This window comes from Emydura macquarii, unplaced genomic scaffold (genome assembly GCF_026122565.2).
Source record: "Emydura macquarii macquarii isolate MOO-44397 ecotype Brisbane River unplaced genomic scaffold, CSIRO-AGI_Emac_v2 contig_1644, whole genome shotgun sequence".
In the NCBI taxonomy this organism is placed as follows: Eukaryota; Metazoa; Chordata; order Testudines; family Chelidae; genus Emydura; species Emydura macquarii.
In genome coordinates, this window is record NW_027131781.1 from 4838959 (window position 1) to 4865793 (window position 26835).

Below are 26835 nucleotides of genomic sequence, written 5' to 3' on the forward strand. Positions count from 1 at the left end.
CTGGGCCCCATGCTGACTGAGGCTGGCGTGCAGAGCTGCAGGAAGCCTGACAAGCCTACCAGACGGCCACAAGTTTCTTCCACTGAGATCTTCCCTCTATTGGAGGAATCTATAGTGCTGGCGACACAGGCGAAGATACAGTCTGAGTACTCCATGCAGAGACGAGTACATTTTTCTAAATTATCTATCATGCCACATTGCTCTTTTAGTCCACCTTCGACTTCCTGACACTGAGTTGCCTAAATTCAGAGGTAATGTCCAAGGGGTCATTAAGAAGGAAGTCTAAATTAGTGTCCTCATACTGAGGGGACTGGACGAAGGTGCAAGTTACACCAACTTCTGAATTTGGCCCAGGTGCTGCATGGCACAGCTTCTTCAGTGCAATATTGACTCCACTGAGCAAAGGTGGACTGCACTATATCTCCATGAATAAATGCCCGAGATAAGTGACCCAACCTCAAAAGGCTCCGAGATGAAGGTTGGGTTGTGCGTGCCCAAACATTCTCAGGTGGATGGAAAAAATTCACCTCAGCTACCCAGACCTCACGAGTAACATTGGACTGGAAACACTATCACCAGAACCGGCTCCTTTGGGAGATTCTCACTGCTTCCTGCCTTTAGTAAGGCTTGGAGTTACACCACCAGCATCCGTTCTGGGGGAATTTTAGAACTTCGGCTTTTGTTTCGAGGCAGAACCAGATGTGACGGTTTAAGTTCATTTGCAGCGAGAGGGAGAAATTCAGGTCAGTTCTCATGTTAAACACCAGGGCCAATAATTATAATCAATACACCGACAGAGTTCCTGCCATCTTCAATTATAAATATTTAACTAGTTAATCCTAATTAAGTATCCATATTCATATTTCACAATCAGAGAGAGGAAGTGAAGGGGCCAAAGTCAGTAGCCGAATGCAGGCAAGGTTAGAAACCAGGAATTCCTGGCTCCCACACCATTCAGTTTAGATACAGTCACTGAAGAGTCCTCACTTTCCCATCAGAATACCAGGTTTATAAAAATTGACCAATGTTAAGACTAGAGGCCATCCCTACACCCTGCTAAAGGGCTGTTAAATTATCCCAATTACCTATGTTGCAATGTCATTTGCTCACTCTGTAACAAGCAGTAAAATCCTGGCACAGCTTTTGGCCAAAGGCAATTGCTTACCAAACACCGAACCTGGTGCCAAAGAAGAAATGACTATTTCCTAATGCATTAGGAACAAATTCCACACTCTCGGCAGCGCTCCGGATCCAGAGATCTATTGCCAGTCACATGGGTTCAGCATAGCTCGAGTCGATTGTTATGCACAAGAGCGCAGTGGGCTGGGGAAGGTCTCGGAGCATCACCGTGCTGAAGATGAAATGAGCAGAGCACAGCCCAGGACACCTTCACCCGCACTGACTGCTGCTGATCATTTACTCACATGCGACTCACCAGGCTCCTTAAAACTTCCTCCTAAACCACTCTTAAACCACTCTTACCGCGGCGTCCCACGGGCCTGCAATATGCCAGTGAAGGGAAGTATTGATGCTGCAGGAGTAATACCATGTGATCACAATGGCTATCGAGGGTCTCTGGCACCCAGGTGCCGAGCCTATATTTGCGGCCCCCTTCCTCCCCCCCATGCAAGGCAGGAGAAGTCCCAGTGCCATCCCCAGCTGCCCTGGGGAAAGGGGGTTCTGTACCGGCAGGTGGAGCACAAATGCAGGCTTGGCTCCACTGCCTCCCCCCCCCCCCCCACCCACCCCAACACACACACTTACCCGCTGCACAGCATCCACCTCTTCCGCTGCAGCCTCTCAGCCCGCTTGGACTGGGCAGCCTCACCCCCAGCCTGGGGGAGAGGGACTGGGCCGGCGCTTCACGACGCATGGTGGTGGGGATGGGAGGGGAGGCACTGAGGGGCACCAGCTCAGAGCCTCCCGAGCCCTCCGCCCATCATGAAGAGCCAGCCTGGCCATCCCCCGCGGTTACCTGCCGCTCCAGCCCCGCAGACTGGCGCCAGCTCAAACAGGTTGGCCTCACCGCCCCCAGCCTGGGGGAGGGGGAGGAAGCACCGGGCCAGCCCTTGATGAGTCGCGGGGCATGCAGGAGCCTCCTGGGCCCCCCGCCTCCTGCGCATCGTGCGGGACCTGCCCCCCCCCCGCCTCACTATGCCACTGTGTGATCATCGCTACAGAACCTCTCTGCTGACGTTCGGATCACACCAACCACAGTGCATCCAATAGAAGCCGTCTGCAGTGGCCACGGAAAGGTCCTCCCAGCCTAGGACCAGGTTGCTAGGGGTACACTGCTGCCAGCATGCCTCCCTGTGCAGCGAGGTGATAAAAATGAAATCCACCCCACAGATCGCACTAGTCGCTCTTCGCATTACTGCTCGGCAGGCACGGTGCCAGTTCGGAGCCCAGGAGACAGAGAAGCCCTACCAGCAAAGACAGATGAGGGCAGCAGTGCCGGAGCAGAAGCTACGGACAACAGGGCCACCTGCTTTCTCTGCCCGTACTCAGTTCCCTGCTGCTTTGGGGGGACAGTTATGCTGCTGCCATGGTATATGATCCACCCACTGGAGAGGAGGCAGCAGCCACAACTTCCTGCCGTGGCACATTTTCCACCCCCAGGGACCTGTGCCAGAAACTAGAGTAAACCTGGGCCCAGAGGAACCTGGGCTGTGTTCTTGGAGCCAAGTGGAATTTACTAGCAACCTGCGGGATACTTTAAGGAGGTAACTGCGAACTGGAGGCTGCCTAGAGGAGGAGAAGGCAACATTACTGCAGGTTTTAAAGTGGGAACCAATTTTTCTGGGAGTACCTGTCTGAACATCCACTTACTAGATTTATGCCCAAAAGACAAAGGACAGTTTGCTCCTGTGATGTCCATATGGGCTATACATACATCTACACTGAGGCCGCTGGAGGCAAGCACAGTGAGTTGGGATTCCTGGATCCTGCTCTCAATTCTGCCACTGACTTGATGTGAAACTTAGAAGTGTCACTTACCCTCGCTGAGCCTCAGTTTTCTCCATTTGTGAAATGGGGGAGGGATAATATTTACCTGTTTTAAGATCTTTGGAGGAAAGATGCTGTATAAAGCAGAAGTGTTAATAAGAAATAAATGAATCTCAAACAGTTTGGAGGTTCAGGTAAGCACCTAAAAGTTTTGATTGCTCATCTAATCTATGCCAGGCTTCTGAGTCTGAAAAGGGACCTGAAAATTGCACAAAAATAGACGCGCTCAGAAAATGTAGGTTAACATCCTGCTTTGAGTTGGTCTGGAAATCCTGGGAATAGAACTACAGCCTCCCACAGTGTTTTAGCACTTCTGCTTCCAATTCCTGCAGGAACCTGGACGTGGATTGCTGCACAAAGAATAACTGGGGGAAAAGTTAACTGACCTTTCTCTAATCCCAGGAAGAGTGCAAGGGGATTTCTTATTTTCTCCGTTCCAGTTTGCCCATCCCTAATTTGTATCTCACATGGATTTCAGTATTTCATAACCTTATTAGAACAATGAGTCTTAGCCAGGATTCTTGGTGTTCCAGAAATTTATAGTTTACTGTTCGGAACACTGTCCTTAGGAGCCAAGCTGCCTGGGTGTTCCAAAGAGATGGGGCCAAACTCTGCTCTCCACATTTACACTGCTATAACTTAGAGCACACTTTGGCCCAGTTGTGTCCTAAAAGGGCAAGTGAAATAGGGTCTTCTGGGAGCCAGGCCATGTTGGTGCTAGAGAGACTTCAAAGAATTGCCTGCTGGAATACTACACTGTACTAACGTGGTGTGTATGAGAGTGAGGGATCTAGGGGCTGGCCCAGAGGGCAGATGAAGAAACTACCATTGCTAACAGCTACAAGGGTTTGTTCTTAGCTACCATGGTAGAGGCCTGTGTTTTCAGGGGTGAAGGAACAAGGTTTTAATACCTGGGCCCCCCATAGGTGGAAGAGATTTGTCCAGTAATTGTAGCAGTTAGTTGTAGGGCCTAGATTTGTCACAGTCCATTATAAAGCACAAGCCTTACCCAAACACCGAATCCGTTAAAACTTATTGAGGTTCACCCACGCCAAATGAGAGACAAGAGATGACAAATTTATGCTCTGATCAGTGAGATGGCATTTGTTTAGGCTCTTATTGGTTTCAGTGCAGGAATTCTTACTTGGGCAAGCCTCCTATTAGACACTGTCTGAGTAAGCAGTGCAGGGAGAAGCCAGCTGTGTGAATAAATTCAATTATGTTAGAGTATCTGGGCTTTTAATGATGAGTCAAAAAACTGACCACATCACCACAGCTCCAGGACTGAATGGTCAATATTTCCTCCTCCATCCTGCTGTAGGCTAACTTCTCCATTTCATAGCCCAGCAAAACTCCCACTGAAATTAGTTCAGGGTTTACGGGGACTGAAATCCTCATACATACATTCAAGCACTGGCTCGTAACATGCTTGGAGGCTCAACTGACCCTGTATAACTGCCATGTCTTTGGTGCCCATCCACACTTAGTATTGTAGTCACTTGGACTGAACTGGTGCAGGAGCATTTTGAACATTTGCTCCCAGACGGTGCATGGTGAAGCATAAAGAGCACCGGAAGGTCATTGTCTAGCAAGCTTTTCAGGCTTCTAAGCAGATACCAGCAACAGTACAAAACTCTCATGTAGATGAATCTCTAGCTTACTAGCACCAATCTCCAGTGTGGGCACCCAAAAGAGCAGAACGGGTGCCTGCTTACGGCAGCAAAATATTTAGCGACCGTCTTGCATGAGTGACAACGCAAGTCAAACACTCTGCCTCAGCTGTCCCATCTGTAAAATGGCAGTTCTAGCTGGGATGTTTCTGAGGCACACTCAGGTTTGTAAAAGCTCTTTGAAGATGAAAGGAACGGACGAGATTCAAAGCCTGTCCGTATCTCTCCAACATACTCAAGTTCCTGGACTGTTGACTGGAAATTCTGCTCTCTCATAGAATGAATGAATACGTTTATCAGGAACCAAAGTCCCTGGCAGTGTTAACTCCCATGCGTCTCATCAACAAAAGTGGCACAGAGCCTCTCTTACACAGATCAGGCTGAACGGTCTGCAGTGCACTGCATTGCAAAGAACCTGCTGTACCAAAACGGTGTCCAGGGAAAGCCTTGCTCTTATAGAAGAGCACAATCACCCTTGCAAATTAACAGCTGTAGAGGTGAAAAGAGGGAATTTAATTTAGAACAAGTACTTGCAAGAATCTCAAGGAGTGGGACTGGTTGGAGACTTCAAATGAATATTTAAAGTGGTTCTTTAAAGTTTGTGTTCACACTGCCTTTGGGTTTGTGGGATTATTCTCGGGAAGCAAGCGAGTTGACTGGCAGGACAATTCACCCAAACAGCCAATTATAAGTCAAACTATTACACACAAACAAACACTCACAGAAAAAAATAATCCAAATTAGAAATTCCAAGTGTCCACATTAGAAATCAGATTGTAAGAGTTAGACTCCACCCATCAAAAAGCAGAAAGAATGGCATGTGAGCTCTGTATCCAAGCAAATACACAATGGCAGGCTCACAGACGCGCTAAAAGCTGAGAATCACAAGAGGCGGCGGCAAAATTTATTGGATGAATTGTTAGTTACAAATTATTAAGGCCATCTCTGACCAGTAACTGAATTCCAGATTGGCCCAAAATCTTAAACTGGATCCACACCTGGTGGAAATCAGTTTAGCCCTATCAACTATACTTCCTGAATCATAGAATACTAGAGCTGGAAGGGATCTCAGGAGGTATCTAGTCCAACCCCCTGCTCAGAGCAGGACTCACCTCAGCTAAATCATCCCAGCCAGGGCTTTGTCAAGCCGCAGCTTAAAAACCTCTAAAGATGGAGATTCCACCACCTCCCTAGGTAACCCATTCCAGTGCTTCACCACCCTCCTAGTGAAAAATGTTTTCCTAATGTCCAACCTAGACCTCCCCCACTGCAATTTGAGACCATTGCTCCTTCTTCTGTCACCTACTACCACTGAGAACAGCCTAGCCCCATCCTCTCTGGAACCCCCTTTCAGGTAGTTAAAGGATGCTATCAAATCCTCTCTCATTCTTCTCTTCTTCAGACTAAACAAACCTAGTTCCCTCAGCCTCTCCTCAAGTCTTGTGCTCCACCACCCTAATCATTTTTGTTGCCCTCCGCTAGACTCTCTCCAACTTGTCCACATCCTTTTTGTAGTGGGGGGCCCAAAACTGGACACAATACTCCAAATGCGGCCCCACCAATGCCAAATAGAGGGGAATAATCACTTCCCTCCATCGGCTGGCAATGCTCTTACTAATGCAGCCCAATATGCTATTAGCTTCTTGGCAACCAGGGCACACTGCTGACTCATATCCAGCTTCTTGTCCACTGTAACCCCCAGGTCCTTCTCTGCAGAACTACTGTCTAGCCTGTCGGTCCCCAGTCTGTAGCTGTGTATGGGATTCCTCCATCCTAAGTGCAGGACTCTGCACTTGTCCTTGTTGAACCTCAGATTTCTTTTGGCCTAATCCTCCAATTTGTCTAGGTCACTCTGTATCCTATCCCTACCTTCCAGGGTATCTACCACTCCCCCCAACTTAGTGTCATCTGCAAACTTGCAATCTACCTCATCCTCCAGATCATTAATGAAGATGTTGAACAAAACCAGCCCTAGCACCGACCCCTGGGGCACTCCGCTTGTGTCCGGCTGCCAGATAGACATAGAGCCATTGATCACTACTCGTTGAGCCCGATGATCTAGCCAGTTCTCTATCCATTTTATAGTCCATTCATCCAACCCATACTTCTTTAACTTGCTGATAAGAATACTGTGAGAGACCGTATTAAAAGCTTTGCTAAAGTCAAGGTATATCACGTCCACTGCTTTCCCCATATCCACAGAGCCAGTCACCTCTTCATAGAAGGCAATCAGCTTGGTCAGGCATGACTTGCCCTTCGTGAATCCATGTTGACTGTTCCTAATCACCTTCCTCGCTTCCAAGTGCCTGAAAATGGATTCCTTGAGGACCTGCTCCATGATTTTTCCAGGGATTGAGGTGAGGCTGAACGGTCTGTAGTTCCCTGGATCCTCTTTCTTCCCTTTCTTGAAGACGGGCACTATATTTGCCTTTTCCCAATCATCAGGGACCTCCCCCAATTGCCACGAGCTTTCAAAGATAATAGCCAATGGCTCTGAAATCACATCAGCCAACTCCCTCAGCGCCCTTGAATGCATTGCATCTGGCCCCATGGACTTGTGCATGTCTAGCTTTTGTAAATAGTCCTGAACCTGTTCCTTCAGCACTGCAGGATGTTCACCACCTCCCCATTCTGTGCCGCCCAGTGCAGTAGTCTGGGAGCTGACCTTGTCTGTGAAGACAGAGGCAAAAAAGGCATTGAGTACCTCAGCTTTCTCCACATCCTCTGTCACTAGGTTGCCTCCCCCATTCTGTAAGGGGCTCACACTTTTCCTAATCTTCCTCTTATTGGTAACATACCTGTAGAAACCCTTCTTGTTCCCCTTCACGTCCCTTGCTAGCTGCAACTCTAATTGTGCTTTGGCCTTTCTGATTTCATTCCTGCATGTTCGAGCAGTATTTTTATCATCCTCCCTAGTCATCTGACCAAGCTTCCACTTCTTGTAAGCTTCTTTTTTGTGTTTAAGCTCACCAAAGACTTCTTTGTTAAGCCAAGCCAGGCGCCCACCATATTTGCTATTCTTTCTGCACATCGGGATGGTTTGTTCCTGTGCCCTCAATAAGGTTTCTTTAAAATACAGCCAGCTCTCTTGGATTCCTTTCCCCCTCATATTAACCTCCCAGGGGATCCTACCCAACAGCTCTCTGAGGGAGTCAAAGCCTGCTTTTCTGAAATCCATGGTCCATATCCTGCTGTTCTCCTTTCTTCCTTTTGTCAGGATCCTGAACTCGACCATCCCATGGTCACTGCTGCCTAGGTTGCCTCTCACTTCTACTTCCCCTACCAAATCTTCCCTGTTTGTGAGCAGCAGGTCAAGAGGAGCACCAGGAAGTTGTCCGCAACACTCTCCAAAAACTTCCTGGATTGTTTGTGCTCTGCTGTATTGCTCTTCCAGCAGATGTCAGGGTGATTGAAGTCTCCATGAGAACTGGGTCCTGTGAACTGGAAACTTTCCCTAGTTGACAGAAGAAAGCCTCATCTACCTCGTCCTCCTGGTCTGGTGGTCTATAACAGACACCCACCACGACATCACCTTATTGTTCTTGCTTCTAAGCTTAACCCAGAGACTCAATTGGCTTATCTCCAGTTTCATACTGGAGCTCAGAGCAGTCATAGTGCTCTCTTACATACAGTGCAACTCCTCCACCCTTTTGCCCTTGCCTGTCCTTCCTGAACAGTTTATACCCATCCATGACAGTGCTCCAGTCATGTGAATTACCCCACCAAGTCTCGGTTATTCCAATCATATCATAGTTTCTTGACTGTGCCAGGACTTCCAATTGCTCCTGCTTGTTTCCCAGGCTTCTTGCATTTGTGTCCCCGAGTTCAGTTGAACTACACCAAGTCACACCAGCTGAGAATCTGGCCCACCGATACTGTCTCTGGATTGAGGGATGTCCTTGAGCAAGCATACAGACCCTTGAGCGATAGCAATAGCATCTGATGCTCGGGTCATTTTTCCTTGGACAGCTGAGCTAAAAGTAGCAGCTAGAGGAGTGGTCTTCATGGGAGAGCTTTCATTTTAAAAAGAGAGAGACACCTTTCCTGCTAATACGTTCCAGTTGCCTCTTCCCCAGTAACATCTGGTGCATATTTATAGGTAGCTGATTTAGCCAAAGTGATGATTCCACATATGGTGCTGTACTGTTGCCTTACAACCGCTCAAACTTACTGCCCATTCATGCAGTGTGAGCTGTTGGTGGCCAGTGGTGCACAGCATCTTAAAAGTCCTCAGACATAAGCAGCCAATACAATAAAAGGACGTTTAAGGAAGCAAGAAGAAGAAAGGAATGTAGTACTTTAATCAAAGTTATAATGGCAGCTATAGGAAACCAAGTGAAAGTTATCCAGTTTGTATAAGATATTATGGAACCCTGTGTCAATCCATCATGGTTTGTATTAAGCCCAGATGTAGATCATCTTCTCATCAAAAGAAGAGTGGCTGTAGTTGTTACAGTTGGCCAGCTGGTTTTAAGCTCTCCTTTTCCCTACAGTCTAATATATCGACTGCTCATTGGAGCTCATGTCCCACAGAACAGGATTGCAATTTGTAACCAGCACGCAATATGCTTCAGCTATAATTTCATAAATCAGACTGGAGCCTCTGTTTAATAATAAATCTTCTGATACTTCAGCATTGCAAGGGACAAAGGAAAGGTCTGCAATGAGAGTTTATTTTGCTTTATATAGTCAGACTGAGAGACTTCTGTAAAATCCACAAGGGGTCACTGTCTTGGCAGAAATAATCCTTTAAAATTGCCTTAAAAATGTAGAAAGGGCCTTTTTTTTTTTTTTTTTTTAGTACAAGGGTGGGAGTCACGAAGGAGGCTTGGATTTTGCAGGGTCAAATGTATTTCTTTCAAGACAAAATAAGAAACTAAAGGCAATAGGCCACTCAGTTTTAATGGAATACAAAACCCCAACCCCTGCACTGACAGTTAAGAGGCTCTCTTTGTATAAGTGAATCATTGCAGACAATATAGCGCTTCATCAGAAAGCTGAAGTGGGACATTGGTCTAGGTACAGTATAAATTTCTGTGCAACTTGGACTCCCAGGTAGGACAAAAACAGATGAATGATCATGAGCACTCTCCCTGAAAATTGCTCATATTTAGAAACCGTAGGATGTACTCGAAGGTTTATTATTTGTATAACAGGGCCTAGACAGGCCTCAGCGAGAACCAGGGCCCTATTGCAGTAAGTACTTATACACACATGTAGTAAGAGAGTCCGTCCCAAAGCTCACCATGTCCATAGACACTGTGGAAAGGGAAAATGAGACAGAAGTGTCTTGTCCAAGGTCACACAGCAGATCAATGACAGAGTTTGGAACAGTTCGAGTTCCAGTCCAGTGCTAGACCTTCCCATCTCTTGAGAATAAAATAGGTTGAACTTTTTTCCCTTGCTACATTTCCGGTGTTGTAAATGCCTCCTACTATTGTATATATCTCCTTCTACTTCGGTAATAAGTCCTGATTTGAAGCCCCGATCGTTTCCTTCCACTACATCTGGGGGATTTGGCCACTGGTTTGCCATCCATTAGTAGACTAAAGTACTGCCTTCAATTGTTGTGATGTCTTCTCCATTCAGTTGCCATCATCTCAAACTGTACTGTTGCTATTTGCTTTTCCTCCCAACAGCAGCAAGTCTACTGCTGTACAGTTTCTTCGTGTCATTTTTTCCTGCAGCCGTCTGTGCCATTTTTTCCTTCATTCACAGTTTGCTTCTCCTTGCAGCGCTTACTCAGACAGCGGCTAACGGGAGGTTTGCCCAAGTGAAAATTCCAGGAGCAATAGGAGCCCACACAAAGTCCGTCCCGGTGTTGATGTGAGCATAAACTGGTCATCTCAAGTCTCATTTATTGTGGGTGAACCTTTAAGATTTTTGCACGTTCCCTGTTTGGCTAAAGGTTGTGCCGTATAATGGATTGGGACAAATTCTCAGGTCCTGCAAAGGACAGCCACCACTACCGGGGAAATCTCTTCCACCCACATTGGGAACAGGGATTAAAACTCGACTCCTCAGCCCTTAAACAGGCCTCTGCCACTGCAGCTAGGAAAGAACTCTTGCGGCTGCTAGGAATGGTACTTCCTTCATCTGCTTTGTGGGCCAGCCCCTAGATGGCAACAGTCCTCAGTCACTCACACCCCACTCCAGTACATTGTAATAGTGCAGCAGGCAAACCTGTGAAGTCTATCTAGAACCACCACACTCTGGCTCCCAGAGGACCCCGTTTCAGTTGCCTTATCAGGGAAGGCTGGGGCAAACATGCTCAGAGTTAGAACAGCGTCAATGTGGAGAGTGAGTTTGGAAGCCACGTGCGGCTCGCTGCTCTGAATGGCTTCACCACAGCTGGGTCCGGGGATACGTTTCATTCACCAGGGAAGAGCACTGAGCTGCTCCCCCAAATTAACATCACAGGAAGGATGTTTCAAGATGCATCTCGGTTAATAGCAGCATATTGGAGGCAGACTCAGTCGCCTGCAACTTTGAGAGCGCTGTCCTGTCACTCTTTAGCTACCATCCATCTCGGAGGCTTCATGAGGTAAGGAACACTTCTCAGCATGAAGCAATTAAAAAACGTATTTGAAAAGGAAGTACTGATGACAGTCCTGGGCCGCCTGTGGGTGATGGGCATTCTGCTGAAAGAGAGACATCACTGCAAGGTGCTGGTGTTAGCGGGGCAGGAGTTCTAAGGGGGAGACTCCAGAACCACCAGCCCACCTGCTTTAGCCATCATCTATTTATATGTAAACACAATGTTTAATGCACTTGGGAGTAAACCAGCATGAAAGCAGATGGAAGGTTATGATGAATTTCATACACTGAGTTCCCATGCTACCAGTCAGTCACAACATCACAGGGTTTTTATGCTAACTAGCTACCATTACGAGCAGACTCAGCAACGTAATTAGGATTGGACCCAAAAAGCTTTTAATGACAAATTCCTTATTTAAGCAAACTCCTCACTGAAACCAGTGCGAATTTGAAATGCATTCCAGTGCAATGGAGGGCTTCTTAGAGATAGCTTTCCATGAAATCCACCTTAAAAATCACATAGCTAAAAGTATAGCAGCACGTGTGTGTTACATGCACACACTATGAATATAATCTAAAAGCTATCAACAATCCTGTTTTGTAGATACATTTTTTACTTCCACACTTACTTGTTCACATTTGCACTGGCTTTTTAAATGCCTCAGGCAGAAAGTAATGGGGCCAAAAGAACAAGATTAGCTAGCTATGTTATTCAGGATGGTTTACTTTCTGCATCTGTCAGCACTTGATCCCTGATCCTGCAAAGACAAATCTGCACAACTGTGTATGTGAGCAGTCCCATTGAGTCCAACGTGACTATTTATCTGCATAAAGCTATGCCCAGGTACATGTCTTTGCACAATTGGGATATTTGTGTGGTCAGGCTGTTTCCCTGAGGTTTGTGCAAATCTTTCACTCAGAGCAGTAGGGATTAAAAACATTTTTATTATAAGAAAATGTGACAGAACTACAAAAATTGGACGTGGGGCAGGTGAAATTCCTGTTAAAACATTTTATTACATTGACTATACTCCAGTTGACTGTGTCCATTGAATGCAAGCTAGTGTGCTTTTTGACATATCTGATCAATTATTTCTGCCCCCCTTGCAATGTGTGAGAGCTTTACATCGAAGACAGCAGAAACCACAAAAAAGCTAGCTGTTAAGTACACTATAACAGATTTCTCTCTGGGAGGCATACATCACATGGTAACGCCGAGAGAAGGACAGAGATAGACACCAGTCTAACTCGTACAAAAGTCCAGTATCTTAACACTATAGAATAGGTTGAAAAAAATTAAATGGAACAGCTCTGTTGGAAAATGCTGTTTTGTCACAGTCAAGATGTTTGAGGACCATGTTGATTTCTACACCATCTGATGGAAAAATTTCAAATATTTGCATCAAAATGGAATATTCCATTCTAACTTTCTCATTTTCTTTTGACTTAACTTTAACATTTAACATTATATATTAAATATTTCATATTATAATGTTTTAACAGCAAAAACAAACATGTCAATATTATAATGAAACGTTTTGGTAAAAATCACTTTGATGTTTCCAAAATGAAATATTTCAGCATTTTGACATTTCCTCCTGAAGCAGTGTGAAAGAAAAATTTGGAATTTCTCACGGGACACATTTCATTTCCCCACCAGCTCTACTTTACAAAATTAAATGCAACTTACATAGAAAAGTTGTGTCAGCTTGGAAGGTTTTAGCATAGATTCCATGGTAAAGTAGGTCATTTATAATCAACTTTGTCTGTTTTCCTCTTATTAGGTGAAGTGCTAATAATAATAATCCATTGGGGCTCAGGGGCGCTGGAACAATTTGTAGAGTGCGAATGCTGAGAGCCATTGAACCAAGCTGTAAACCCTGTATATGAGGGAAACCACTTCAATCTAGGGGATGCAGCAGCACCCCCAGTTCCAGCATCTCTGTTGTGGCTTGACTTTCTTAACTTGGAAAAGCTATGGGCTAGTGTGAAGGCAGATGGCTCTCTGCTTTATCCAGAAGAGAAAAGTGTGTATGAGCTATGTATGGGTCAAGAGCACAGAGAAAGCAACTGTCTTCCCTTTGAGCTTCTGGGCAATGTTGGGGCAGAAAGGAAACTAATGCAGAGCAGATCCAGGGCTAGGGAACATACAGGGTATGTTGGCTCGAGAACACTCGGGGTGTGTTGTCAATGCAGTGCTAGCCCCTGCTCTTTTCCCCTTGCGTTTCCTAATCTCCCTCCCTTCCACACACAAAACTCTCTCACTTAAGTTTAGCCGTGCTTTAATACTATATCTCGGGGGCAACTTTCATGCAGGCTGATAACCTGCCCATTTTGCAGCAAGGACTGAGGATACAAGCTACACAACTTGAGGGTATAATCCTCCAATGCCTTCCCATAATTGCCCTGTGCGCCCAGGACAGACACACAAGTTCTCCCACAATTCTCTAAGAAAGAATGAGATCAGCTCAGCATGCAGCAGCAGCAAAATTACCAGGGGGTGGGCCTCCAGAAGCCCTAGCACCTCACAGGAGTGCATACCACACCAGTCTGGACACACTTGAGTGGACACACTCAAATCTGGCTTTGGAGCGTGGCCTCTCACATCTATGTGCTGATCACTCGAGTTAACGCTGCAGTGAAGACATGCCTTCAGGAGGTGGAGACTTCCTGCCCTACTAATGGCTGTCTAGAAGGAGCTACCTGGATTCTCAGAGCCACACGGGGGTGTCTACACTGCAGCTGGGAACGAGCCAGGACTGGCACTAACTCCGCTCAAGCTAGTGAGTTGAAAACAGCGTGGACATTGCGGCATCAGTGGCAGTTGGGGCTAGCCCTCCAAGCTTGGATCCAGTGCCACCAGCGTCCACACTGCTATTGCCTAGCACGCTAGCCCAAGTATACCGGCACTGTAAGGCACGCTCCCAGCTGCAGGGTAGACACGCCCCTGCTTTAAGAAGAGACAAACCACCTGGAGCTGGCTAGGAAATGGTCGGTAGAAAATTTAAACTTTTAATTGGAAGTGAAAATTTCAAGCCAAACTTTTTTCCCCCAAGTTTTTTGCTTTCCAATGAAAAAAAAAAATGGGACGTGTTCATGGAACGCAGACACTTTCTGTGAACATGTTTCATCTAAACCCAATTTTGCATACAAAATTTGTAATTAGTTTTTGACCAGCTCTACAGATGCCCCAAAGAGACCTCCACTACCCACTGACAGGGGAGGAGGAGGGCTCAACAACCAACCACCACAAGGTAATACAACTACCATTTTGTGCTACTTCTGGCTCTCTCTGAGTTGAGGCAGAACCCAGCTACACAGCTCTAGTGCAAATGTCTCTTTCAAAAACCACACTCAACAGTTCTATCTAAAAATTAAGCACTTGGTAGTTTCTAAAATAACCATGGGTTAAAATTGCTTCAGTAAGTTGATGCTTAAGTGGCAACTCTAAGAAAAAACTGCAGGAGGGGTAGAACGTCAGTTCTTTAGATTGATGGGACTGTTCAAGCCACATTATGCGATCTGGACCATCAGCTTGCTTATGAAGTGTTAAAAGGAAGAAGAAAAACATGCTGAATTCCCTAGCATTTGAATCATTTAAGTGTTTGCCAAGAATGGGTCTCCCTTGCTACAGTTCCATAATTCTTCAGTCCTTTCAGAGTTTAACTCAGACACCTCATTTCAGTAATAATTAACTGTTAACTGCACAGACTCTGAGTGCTCTTAAGTCCTACACGTTCAAGGTTGGCATACAATAATTAAACTAATGGCATTTTGACGTTCAGTCCCTTTCATTTGTTACACTATTTGGAAAAAAAATAAAATAAAAGGAAGAGAAGCAGTTTGCAAAAGTCTGAGGGTTTTTTTCCCCTCCACCCTCCAGACTTTGAGGGTGAGCATTCCTCTCCTGCAGATATCATGTATGTTCTTTGCAAACTGGCTTGTGGTTTTAATTGTGTTCCAAAGTTGAATCCATTGGAGTGTCAAGTAACCCCACCGCCACCAAACGATGGCGCATGCGCCATGAAAATGGTTTCAGATGTTCTGCAACAGAATCCCAGGATTTTAACTCATTTAGCTCTCCGTAGGTGTGCGGAGTCATTTTCTCAACATTTACAAGAACAGGAGAAGGAATGGGATGTTTGACAGATGGCTATTGCAACACAGAGGTCAATCAGATTGGTAACAATTCTCCACTCTTCTGGTGCATTGCTAAGATCTAACACCTTTCTTGAATTTGTTAAGTTCATCGAAAAGTAGAAAATGCTGAAGATTTTAGAGACAGAAGCCAGAAATAAACCAGGAATAATCATGGATGATTGATATTTGACAAGCTGAAGGAAGAGAAGACACCTCCACAATAAAGCAGCCAGGCCACACAATTACAGAAGAAGGGATGGCCAGTGGTTAGCGCACTAGCCTAGTACTAGAAGACCTGGGTTCAAGTCCCTGCTAAGCCATTCATTTCCTGCCTGGCCCAGGACAAGTCACTGTCTCAGTGCCTCAGATCCCCATCAGTAAAATGGGGTGATAGCATTGCCCTCCCTGACGGGGGCTGTGAGGGTAAATATATTAAGTGGTGAGACTATGACGATAGAATTTAAATTCCATGGATAGAGAGAATTTGATCATTTTCCAGTAGAAGAGCTTCTAACATTCAATGCTGTAAAATGGGTGTTTTTAAAAAGATAAAACACGACCCCAATCCTGCAAAAACAGAAGCATGTGCTTAACTTTACATCTGGGTAGTCCCACTCAAAATCAAGCACATGCTTAAATGTCTTCCAGATCAGGGTCTAAATTTCCTGGAGTATACAGGAGCTCCCGTCCCCCACACATTTTCTTTTCCCCGCATTTGTCATGGCTGTGCATTCTCTGCTCTGAAATGACAGCAGATCAAAGGAATTGTCATGGTGACAGAATGTGCTTTTGCCGGACCTGGACAACTGACTCATAACAGAACTCGAATGTACTGACTGCAATCAATGCAAACGGTTATTGACGGTACATGAACTCACGCCGAAGCTCCACATTTTATGGCAATGTTGCCATCTGTGTGGTTAAGAGACAGTGTGTAGTCTTGAAGCTGAAGTTCCTGTTCAAGAGAGGTCCCAGAGGCATCACAGGACTCCCATAAATCCCACTGGCATCTAGGTTGCAGATCTGACTGTATGGACTGGGAGAGTCCCTGTAAGAGTGCAATGTCTATTGCATTGTTAATAGAAAGCACCCCTCATTAGCTTGCAATGGATACCAGTGCTGGATAGCTAGCTGCCAGGGTTTCTGCAACTGAACCACTGTTCTTTTCAGAAAGGGCATGAGGCAGGTGTAAAAAAACAGGCAGGTGGAGGACTGCTATGACCCAGGACCTGGGGGATGTGTCCCAATGCAAGTGCAAGTGTGTAGAAATGTTTGGGCTGATGAGAATTTATAAAGCGAGAGGGAAGGGCCGAGCCACACCTCTCAGATGTGCAGCCCAGGCATGGGTGCTCAGGTGAACCTTTGGAGCCACCTTGACACCCTCCCCCCTTCTGGATTGCTGCAGCGTAATCTGGTCAGGCTGCCTAACCTGCTGCATCACGGGCTGCCTACATACAGAGCGTTACCCAGAATTGCCCTAGCAACATCCACTACAGCTCCACGCCAGCATGCCCCATACAGGAGGGCTCGTGGAGGGGACCTCATAAGACCATCTGTGGCTGTCTCACTCAGTTCCTGCACCAGGGGTCTACTCCCTCCAGCCTGATCTGGGGCTTTTATGTCCCCCTTCTGTGCTGCGACAGCAGCATGAAGGGGCCATCGCAGGAGCAAGACTCCCTCCTCTAGTGTTCGCCTTCCATGAGGAGGCAGCAACAACTGAAATTAGGGATTTTCTGGACAAAATCAACAAGATCCAGGCTAGGCAGTTCTGAAAGTCTTCCTCGTATATGGAGAAAATACCCCTTCGCCCTTTTCTTTTTTGACCAACTGTCTAGTTGTCTGTCTGTCCATCCTCAGACTGCGAGCTCCTTGAGGCAGAAACTGCCTTCTTGAGTGCCTGGAAAATGCATCATGAATACCATTGCAATGGCCAGAGAATCACTAAAAATACAGAGATGCAGTAGTTTTACTACCCCTGTACGTAACCTGGTCTGTGTGGGGAAGTTATTGTACGTTGGGTTATAGGACTTTCCTGTGTGACTGTGTTATTCTAACTTAATAGGGGGCTGTGGGGAAAATAAGCAGGGGAGCAACACGAGGGGTCCAGATACACAACCTCCAGACAAATGCTTGGTGGCAATTACAAGATAGCATCTCTCACTATCAGCTTTGAGGATCCTGGATCCTGTCTCCAATGAAGATACCAGCCTCACTTTGCCAGGCTGGGAGCCCAGAGCACTAATCAGTTAAAAAGCCCTTCTCAGGAGAGGAGAGGAAAAGGTCAACCATCAGGTTGGCACAGAGGCTCCCTACCAAGGAGGTCTGAAAGAGCCCATGGCTTACCGTTGCCTGGACCTGGAGAAAAGAATGAATAAAGGCAACACTGGTTTATCACTTTAAGATCCATTCTCTCAACTGCTCTTGTTCTCAATGACCACCTTGCTCTACGAAGGCTGTCTGGGTCACTGGTGACCACGATCTTTGCTCCTTGAGGGAGAGGAAATTCAGCCACTGAAGTCACGCCTGCTGCAGTAATCACAGGTGACTGTAGCCCAAGACCTGGTCTGAGTGGGAGAGTCACATGATTCCACCTTGAGACACACCAAGACCAGGTGTCTGGAAGTGGAGGAGAGAGGCTGTCAGAGACCAGGAGGGGTCAGAGGTGCCGTTCACTGGGTAACTGACTGCTACCACCACCACATAATTAAGTTTTATGCCATGGATTTCATTTGCAGTTTACCGAACAGCCAACTGCCAGTGGACAGAGTCCTATTGAATCCCACTCTATATACACAGTTCAAATGTGATTTCAGAGACTGCATAATAGCAGCTCTTGACCGTCTGACAGTAGTGCCCAGAGGGATTTGTGAAACTTGACGTATGCTTTCAGAAGGGTTTGTCTTGATGAGTTTCTCCCAAACACTGCTAGCAGTATGCTGTGCTCTCCTCGTCCCAAGCTCTGATCAGCAGTACTAGAAGGGCTGGTTGAATGCACTTCCCATACATAACAAAGATGCTCTTGACCTACGTTGATATCCCAGCAAAAGAAATGCCACAGCTTTATACCTGAAACTAGAACTGTCTAGCACCGAGTGGGCACCCTATGCTCCTCTATCTGTCCATTTCCAGATTTAACAAGGATTCTGATGCAGAGACGGGAGGAGGACTGGAAAAAGCTTTGTGCATCAGGAATTTTGCAGCCTTCCCTCCTCTGCTCTCTATCTGTGGTTTGGAGTGGGGACGAAGGAACATGAAATATGTTTGACATTCCATGAGTAAAAAATTTTTACAAGAAAGGCCACCGTCATCAGACTTGGGAGCGAGGCACTTCATGGCTGTTAACCAGTCCTCAGTCATTAGCTTAGCCCACAATAAGATGTGTTCTGGGGAATAAATGGGGTGGTGAGCGTTCAGTCATTCGACAGGAAAGTATGTAGAGAAAAAGTTAAACCATCTGATGGACAAGTAGGAGGGGGAAGGATCAAAGCAGGATAGTTAAGCATACGCAGACTAAGTCATGGAGCTCCTCCTGCACTAGTCATGTACCAAAGGCAATCTAGGTTTCTCTATTCTACCCATAAGAGCTAGAGATCAGCCCAAACCGAACCTTTGGATTTGGACTTTAATTTATTCTGTGGATTTAAATATCCCAGTCTGGGCTGAGATCTGATCTAAAGAGACCTTCAGAATGAGACATTCCTAGTGCCACAAGAACAGCCTGAGACTCAGGATATCTGAATTCCAAGCTGTCTCTCACACTCCCCGGGTGACCCTGGAAAGTCACGTACTCTGTAAAACAGGAATAATGATAGTCTCCCTCCCAACCCCACTCTCTGCAGTCAAGTGTTCAAGCCTCCATCCTGAAGTTTATAATGCACGGGCACAGGAATAAACACTCCCACTCCAATCAGACATACCAGGTTGAACCTCGTCAGTCAGATAAAGTAGTTACAATATTTTTTCTGCAATGGGTGGATAACTTATTCATAATTTTTTTCACTACTTCAGCCAGCTGTGCTCATCAACTAACCTGGACTGACACCAGGATGAATTGTATTTAAAAATCTGCTTAAGAAGAACATCAAAACAAAACGGATGTGAGTTACCTGGTTAATATTAACATGCACAGCCGGCTAGGTCACTTTAAACTAACTCCTCACAGTAACAGGCTCAATGTAATGGTGACAGTGTTGCCCTCCAGGCCAAAGACACTGCACTATTATCACCCAGTATCCAGAGACGCTGCAGATGTGGGGCCTTCAATGCACACATGCACCACTAGAGGCCATTGCACACCCCCTTACACAAACTGGCATGTACAGAAAGGAATAACTAGAGGAGGAAATGCAGAAAATATCCGCTACACACCAGTGCCCATGGCCTATTCCCACAATACTCATAGCCATCTCAGAACACTCTGGTTGTGGTATCATTCCCAGAAGTAGTTTTAATCCCTGGAAGTCAGTAGCACTTTGTATAAAGACATTTTAGAACCAGGACTGGCCATGAAGTGGCCACGTCATTGGTGAAATTATTGCTGTCCAGAACAGTATTACCCAGAAGGGTGAGAAAGGTGTAACACTGGCAATAAAATACATCTGAAGCTCCAAACAGCCATCTCTTTTGAGGATTGCTCTGTAGTGCTCTAAACTGGGTCACAGCTACTTCTTCCTTCATGTATGGTGAAAACAATGGTGGCACTAGGACCTGGACAACGTCGGTGTCCAAAGTAAAGCAAAGCAATTCCTTATTAAAGGATTGTTCTGTGTGGAGTATGTAATTATTTTAATGTCACCCCTTTCATTCCAACGGGCTCTACCTGCCAACATGAAAAGAATTCCAAAGGGTCACTTTATGCCCCATTGCAGGTAAACACCACTGGGGAGAAACGTGGCATTCTAACAGCATATTGCAACTCTCCACTACAGTTTAAAAGAAACCAAGAATACTTGATGCAAATAAAGCTGCACCACAAAAAAGGAAGCACTCTCCTCTGAAAGACAGTGTAGTACTGCCAAGATCCGAGACTCACGTTCCCTGGGTCATGCTAGCTAGACCCAGATCTGAACATTGAAACTTGGGCATTTTTCTAGTTTTCTTAAAAATCAGAAAGTTCAAAGACATTTCAGGAGGTTGGTGGAGACTCATCCAGGATCTTGGTTGTTCCTTCTTTCACTGCCCTCAAGTGCACTGCTTTGGGGCAACTCTTCTTCTGGCCATGGAGAAATGGGAGATGCCAATGTTTTGCCATGCTGTGGAGGAGGAGGGCAGGGTAGTGTTGTAACGTAATGAGCTAGACTCTGAACACTAGCTTTGCCTGGTAAAGAGCTGGTGTCAAATGTTAATGGATGCATTTTCATCATTCTGGCTTGCTGGAATGAATAAATCATAAAGACGCCTCCCCGAGAGCAATTATGACTAAAAAGTCGGAGCTTAAGAGTCGCAAAGGTTCCATTCAGCTCATTAAAAAAAATTAAATGTTTGGATGCTCCTCTGATGCTTACCTGAATCTCATTGGTCTACAAATTGGGCTGGATATCACCTAAGGAAGCCTGTACTTGTGAGATAGCCTCTATTTCCTGGTCCTGGCTGAGAACACTGTGGGAAAAGCTTTTCTCACAGAATATTGGTGGCTCTGCCACTGGCCCCGAAGGAAAACGGAAAACAGAAGCAGGAAAAACAGCTATGCAACATTTTTCAAACCTCAAAAAGGGTTGTCTGGGTTATTTTTATTTTATTCAAGCCTGTTTGCCCACTAAAGAGTAACATTTAGCAAGTTATTCTGTGTGAAGGTAAGGAAAGGATCTACCTAGGAGACTGAAATTAGTGAATTAAACCAGAAGGGTTTGATTGAGGACATGGTAAATAGAAATGCATCTTCTCTATGCCTCACTCACAAGGATAGTCAGTGGGAATCCTCTGTGTCGGCTTGTCACTGGGCAATTAATGGACAAAGAACAAACAAGAAGTGCCAAGAACCACTGAAATCTTGGGTTGTAGAATGTCTCCATTCCCAAGCCATAATTTCTTTCTGGCTTGTAAACGTTCTTTATACTCACTATCACCAGCTAGTTCTCCACTCCTTTCAGTGGGTACGTTTCTAGTCCCATCATCTAATGGCTTATGGCTCCTTAATTTCAAGCTGATCTGCATCCACAAACCCAAAGATTTGTTTCTTGACCTTCATCTTCCAAAGCCAAAAGTTATCCACTGAGCTACTTTGTTTTGCAACGGAGTGAGCAAAGCTGTTCTTAGAGGGCAATTTAATGAGTCATATTTCCTCAAGAATTCCGGAAAATGCTTTGCTGTTTTTTAATGAGCAGAAGGTTTTTTTGCTGACTTCCATAGCCAAGCTAATAAAAAAATGGAAAGGAATAAGAAATTCCAGCAGAAGGAGGAAGGGGAGGAGGAGGATGACTACTCCTGCTTGTTTGAATCGGTTCTAAATGGGGGAAGCTAATTAGCCACATACATCTAAAAAAGAAACAACAGTATATGCAATTATTGGGAATGCACACTTCAAGAGTGTTGGCCAAAAATGCTTGCTTTTATTAAAAAGGAATGGTTTCACAAAGGCACAACTGTAAGAAAGGTTGTAATTTGCCCAAATAAAACTTAATTTGATCCATGAAATGGCTGTGGTTTATTGTGTAATATATGTGCTATGTGTTTTAATTCAATAGGATTCAATATAATTGTAAGCCAGTTTAGCTTCAGAGCAACTTTGGGTTGTTCCCACAGTGCATATAGTACAGATGCTACTTTGTGCATGGTCATAAATCAGGAAAATAGAAGGGATTACCAACCGAGCAGCAAGCAAAGCTTCATCAAAGAGCAAAAAAGATAAAACATTCTAGGAGAGCAGGAATAAAACTACTTCGTATGAAATAACCTTTGGTAATCCATGGTGAACTGCAGTGTCTCAGAGACCCTCTCCTGGATCTGATCATAAAGACCATAGGGCACCTGGTGGAAATTAGGACCGGAATACCACAAGGCATCGAAGCAGTTGCCCTAGTGCCTTTCAAAATGCCTGCCGCAAATGATTGAAGGTAATGAGCCAACCAAATCCCATAGAAAGTCAATGGGTGCCAGCTGGGAGCTTAACTGCCCTTGTGCCTCTGAAAATCTTCCCCTACATACACATTGGTATCTGAAGGAGGATTTTACACCTCAACAGTAAGGTTGGTGCATCACACACACACCTGCCTTTCAAGAGCCAAGACATGTGCAGGAGGAAAAATTCTAGTCCTCCTATAGTATGAAAGAGGGGACCATGAAAGAAGAGAAGGAAATACCAGAAAAGGAAACAGTGAAGGGGTCCCACACTACTTCTAATTTTCCCTTTCTCCTTTACACTGGACTCCTCTTAGCCTCTTCCCCTACTTCTAACTGCCCAATTTTTCCTTTGAATACAGAGTGTTGGAGGGCTTTGAACGAGTTCCGTAAGAATGGCATGCAGCAACCCCCTGTGGCATTCTAGTCTAATAATTACAGCTGTTTGACTGGCATGCTCTGCTTCCTTGTGTGATTCCTCCTAAGTTCAGCCATTCCATGCACCTACTAATCTCCATCAATGGAAGGAGAGAAAGATTTCTTCCTGTGTTATTGCAAATCCAAAATTATTTTTAATACAGATTTGCTTTCTGGTAGCAACTAGACACTGCAATTGAGAGCACAGCCCCATTAAACCAGACGCTGTCTCAAGGGTCCGAGTCAGTAGCTGCCCTCGGGTCAGGGCCGTGTGGCCTGTATAGAACTGGTAGCTGCCCTCAGGTCAGGGCTAGGCAAATGAACAGTCTGTAGCCCAAGCCCTCAGCCTGGACAGGGCAAGCAAGCGGTCTGTAGCTATGGCAGGGATTTGCACACCTCTGCAGTCTGATGCTCAGGCAGGGGGTTGCTATCACCCCAAGGGGAGTGGTGGGGGCGGAGGGGGACACAGGCCCGCCCGACTCCACCACGTCCCAGCCCAGGGCCCTGTTTGTTACAGGGGTAGTCACCACCCTGGTCAGCGGAGATCCCACCGCAACATGCTGACCTAGCCCAGGCAGGAGATACTGCTCACTCCCTCTCCCTGGGCCGCTTCCTCTCATGCCTCCCGATGCTGTCATCTGCGTCCCATCGGGGCCTTCAGCTTCCCTGGCATCCCTGGACATCTGACTGGAAAGTCGGCTGTGGGCAGCGGGCCTCCGTTAGGATCTCCAGGGCCTCCGGTTCCCTCAGCTGGGGGCTGAAGCGGCTCCATGCGTGAAGCCTCCACCAAGCGCCCTTCCTCGTCAGTGTGCAGCGTGGAATGAGTGGGGCTGTTCTCTTTTATACTGGGGCAGCATTTGAAGCATGCCCAGCACAGCTTGGGGCCGGGGGGACGGGCGGACTTCTGCTGCCCATAGTGTGGTCTGATCCAGTATGGCTGTTTTTATGTTCTTACTGCTGGTGTAACACAACAGTGACCTTCCTGAGTGCAGCGCTGGTGTTAATGAGCAGCAAGTAGCCCTGTTATTGTAGTCGAGCATTTCTAGTATTTGGAATTTGTCCCACCCTAAATACAAATAAATCCTCATGAGGGAAGCGGGGGAGGGGAGACTTTCCTTGTTTCCTCCCCAGACCCATCTGCCGCTGACATGTCTACAACCTACCGCTCCTCCCTGCCGCTGACAACTGTCTGCTAGGTGCCTGGTGCCAGCTATACCGCTTGTCAGGGGGCCGGGGAGGCTAGTTCTGGAGCGGATTCTCTTCTCCTGTGCTCTTTGACAGATCGGCAATTCATCCCTCCCTCACACAGGCATCGGGGGCAGGGAATGAGATCAGAGCACCAGCGTGTGCCATGTGCATGAGGTGAGTTCTCCTCCCCGTGCCCCGTGTCACGGGGGCCAGCCCTGCCCCAGACACCTAGCCTCAGTTTACCCTTTTCATCGGTCTTTCAGCCTCTGACCCAAACGCACCTCTGGGCACACACTATTCAGATCCACCAGCACAGCGAGTCCTCACCCACCCTGTAGTAAAGCCATTCTCCAGTTCCCCCAGGAAACACCTGAAGATGGTGGGGTTTTCCTTGTCCCCGCTCCAGCAACAGCCCCATCGAGTCACTCACGTTCACTGCTCCCTTGGCCCACGAGCCAGGGTCCCCTGCCTGAGGGCAGCCCCTCTGCCCCCAGCCCTTCGCTCAGAGGTCTCCCCATGGGTTCCAGCCCCTCTGCCTTCCTGCCCTGCTCAGGGGGACCCACCCCCTGCCCCAACTGCAACCCTCCCTTGATTCTGGGCTCAGCTTCCCCCAACCAGGCCGGATCTTCCCCTTTCCCGAGGGGCTGCTGCCCCAGCCTCCTGCTGGTCAGGGCCCCCCAGCCGCTATGCGCCTTCAACTCCCCTCAGGCCACTCTCTGCTGCCCCTTCCTAACACCCAGGTGCCAACTCACCCAGGCTCCTTCCCTCTAAGCCCAGCTGCTGCCTCAAGCCTGCTTGGGAGTCAACTGACTCATTGGGGGGTGGGGGGGGGCACTGGCCCCTTCCCTCTTACAGGGACAACTGAACCGTGTGAGAACCTCCAAAACAACACGGGCGGAAGGAGACGGCCCCTCCCTTGGGACGAGCACGACTGACCCTACATTAAATGGCGGTCATACAACACCCAGTCGGGAGACGGGGCAACATTTCCCACGCGGGGAAAAGCAAAATGCTGCCCAAAATACAGCTTTCAAAACTAGCTAGAAACGAAGCCCAGGCCAAGCCGTTAACCCTCGTTTCTAGAGGCTTTGTGCAGCCACCGACAGCCCCCGAGCAGCTCACCCGAGTGGGTCTTTGCCCCGATCTTCTGCGGTCTGGAATCCAAGTGCCTTGGGTGGTGAACAGCTCCCAGACCCATAGTATCACTGGTGACCGGAGGACCAGCCTGCCCCTCCCTCCACCCCCCCTCAGTGCTGATTGCTTGGCAACCAGGGGGGAGGGGAACAGGCAGGAACAGCAAGAGCACCAGAGCAAACAAGTTGCTAGAGGACATTAGTCACATTTGACATGCTGTGTTGCCTAGACCGGCTCTGAACAGGGCTAGCTAACCAAGCCACTCCTAGCCCTATGTCTGCACCAGCCCTCTCTTGCTACCAAACGAGGAGAGGGAGTTAAGCCAAACCAGCATAGTGCACACAGCTGTACTGCAGCTATTATTTGAGGCTTTAATTTGCATTACTGGATCACTCCTAGGGCTGGGCCTGCTCCAAAATCCTGAGTCCCAGTCACCAAACTTTGGGGCTGCTTAGAACTGAACTTCACTGCTGTAGTTCACGTCTACTTACGGCTGGTTTCTTTGCGGGCACCCACTTCCAGGGCAGGACTTGGTTATTTGCATTATGCCCATTTAACTTGCCCCAGAAGCGAGAACAACAGGATTACTACTTAGATATATTTCAAGTTTTATAAGACCATCCACCTCTCCCCAGAGTACCCACACTTTCCACACAAACACAAAACCAATTCTTTTCTTCCCACAGGAGCAAACCTAGCTATGTGTGGACTCTGATTCAGGAACACACAAGAAAAGAAGAGCTCTTACTTACCTCAGATAAGGGAAAAATAACATGGTTCCAATAGGGCCTGAAAGAACTAGACTTGTATTTAGAAAAGGGTGGCTGTGGTCCCATTTACTTAGGGTAGTGTACAAGGTGGAGCTAAAGCCACTTCTCTTTAAATAAACTCCTGCAGGTGTCTGCATCAGGTGTCTGTGTGTCAGATGCATTTAGGGAGAGAACTCAATGTGTGATTGATTGATTGCAAAATGCCTTCCCCTCACGGGGGAGGAAAACTGATTGACTGCCTAGCTGTAATTCAAATGCATGTTTTTGGCTTGATAGCTAACGCTGGGATCTTTGAAAGTAGCTGACTTGCTTTAGAAGGCATTGGTGCTGAGCAGTTGTATGACTGACGTAACTGATGTGTAGCACTGCCAAAGCATAAGTCAATGTAAAAACAGGGGAGAGCAGATGATGTGGGTGGCTGGAACTGGGATCCAGAGTGACTTGCTAGTTCAAATCCAGCATGTTAGTAGTAACCTGTAGCCTTTATCACTTGATGGTTGCTTGGTCACCTATGTGAAATGTGTTTGTGGTCTCAATCCCAGTCCTAGAAAATGGGGTGGTCCAAATCCTAAAAAACCACCATCACAAGTGACCCTCCCTGGTAGTTCTAGAACAATGAATGTAAATAGGCATGAAGACTGATTTGCCCTGAAAGCTGGTCCCTCTGAGTGAGGAGTGAGGCACACTAGCAGTTCGTGCATTGGCTAAATCACTAGCAAACTAAAGAAAGATAAAAAAGGAATAAAAGCAGCATGACCAAGAGACCCGGCTGAGATGATTCTCAGAAGAGGCAAAATGTGATGCTTACTCACCTTCTGCAGAGGGAACATTCTTTTCTTTATCTGACTTCTCAAACCCATCTTGTTTAGATTGGGTTTCTTGAACTTACAAAGCATGACTCATGAGGTAACTAGAAA

The 26835-nt window shown here is 46.7% G+C and overlaps 1 long non-coding RNA gene across 2 annotated transcripts in view; it reads right to left on the minus strand.

Moving 5' to 3' along the window:
• LOC137158303 (uncharacterized) overlaps nt 1-25997 on the minus strand; it is a 46304-nt gene extending 20307 nt beyond the window's left edge. The window contains exon 1 of one of the 2 annotated variants that reach the window (XR_010921355.1): nt 25901-25997. This is a non-coding gene — a long non-coding RNA (uncharacterized lncRNA). Of the gene's footprint in view, nt 1-25136; nt 25246-25900 lie in introns of those variants that run through there. The other variant, XR_010921356.1, reaches the window with a different exon arrangement.
• Nucleotides 25998-26835: the final 838 nt, after the last annotated feature.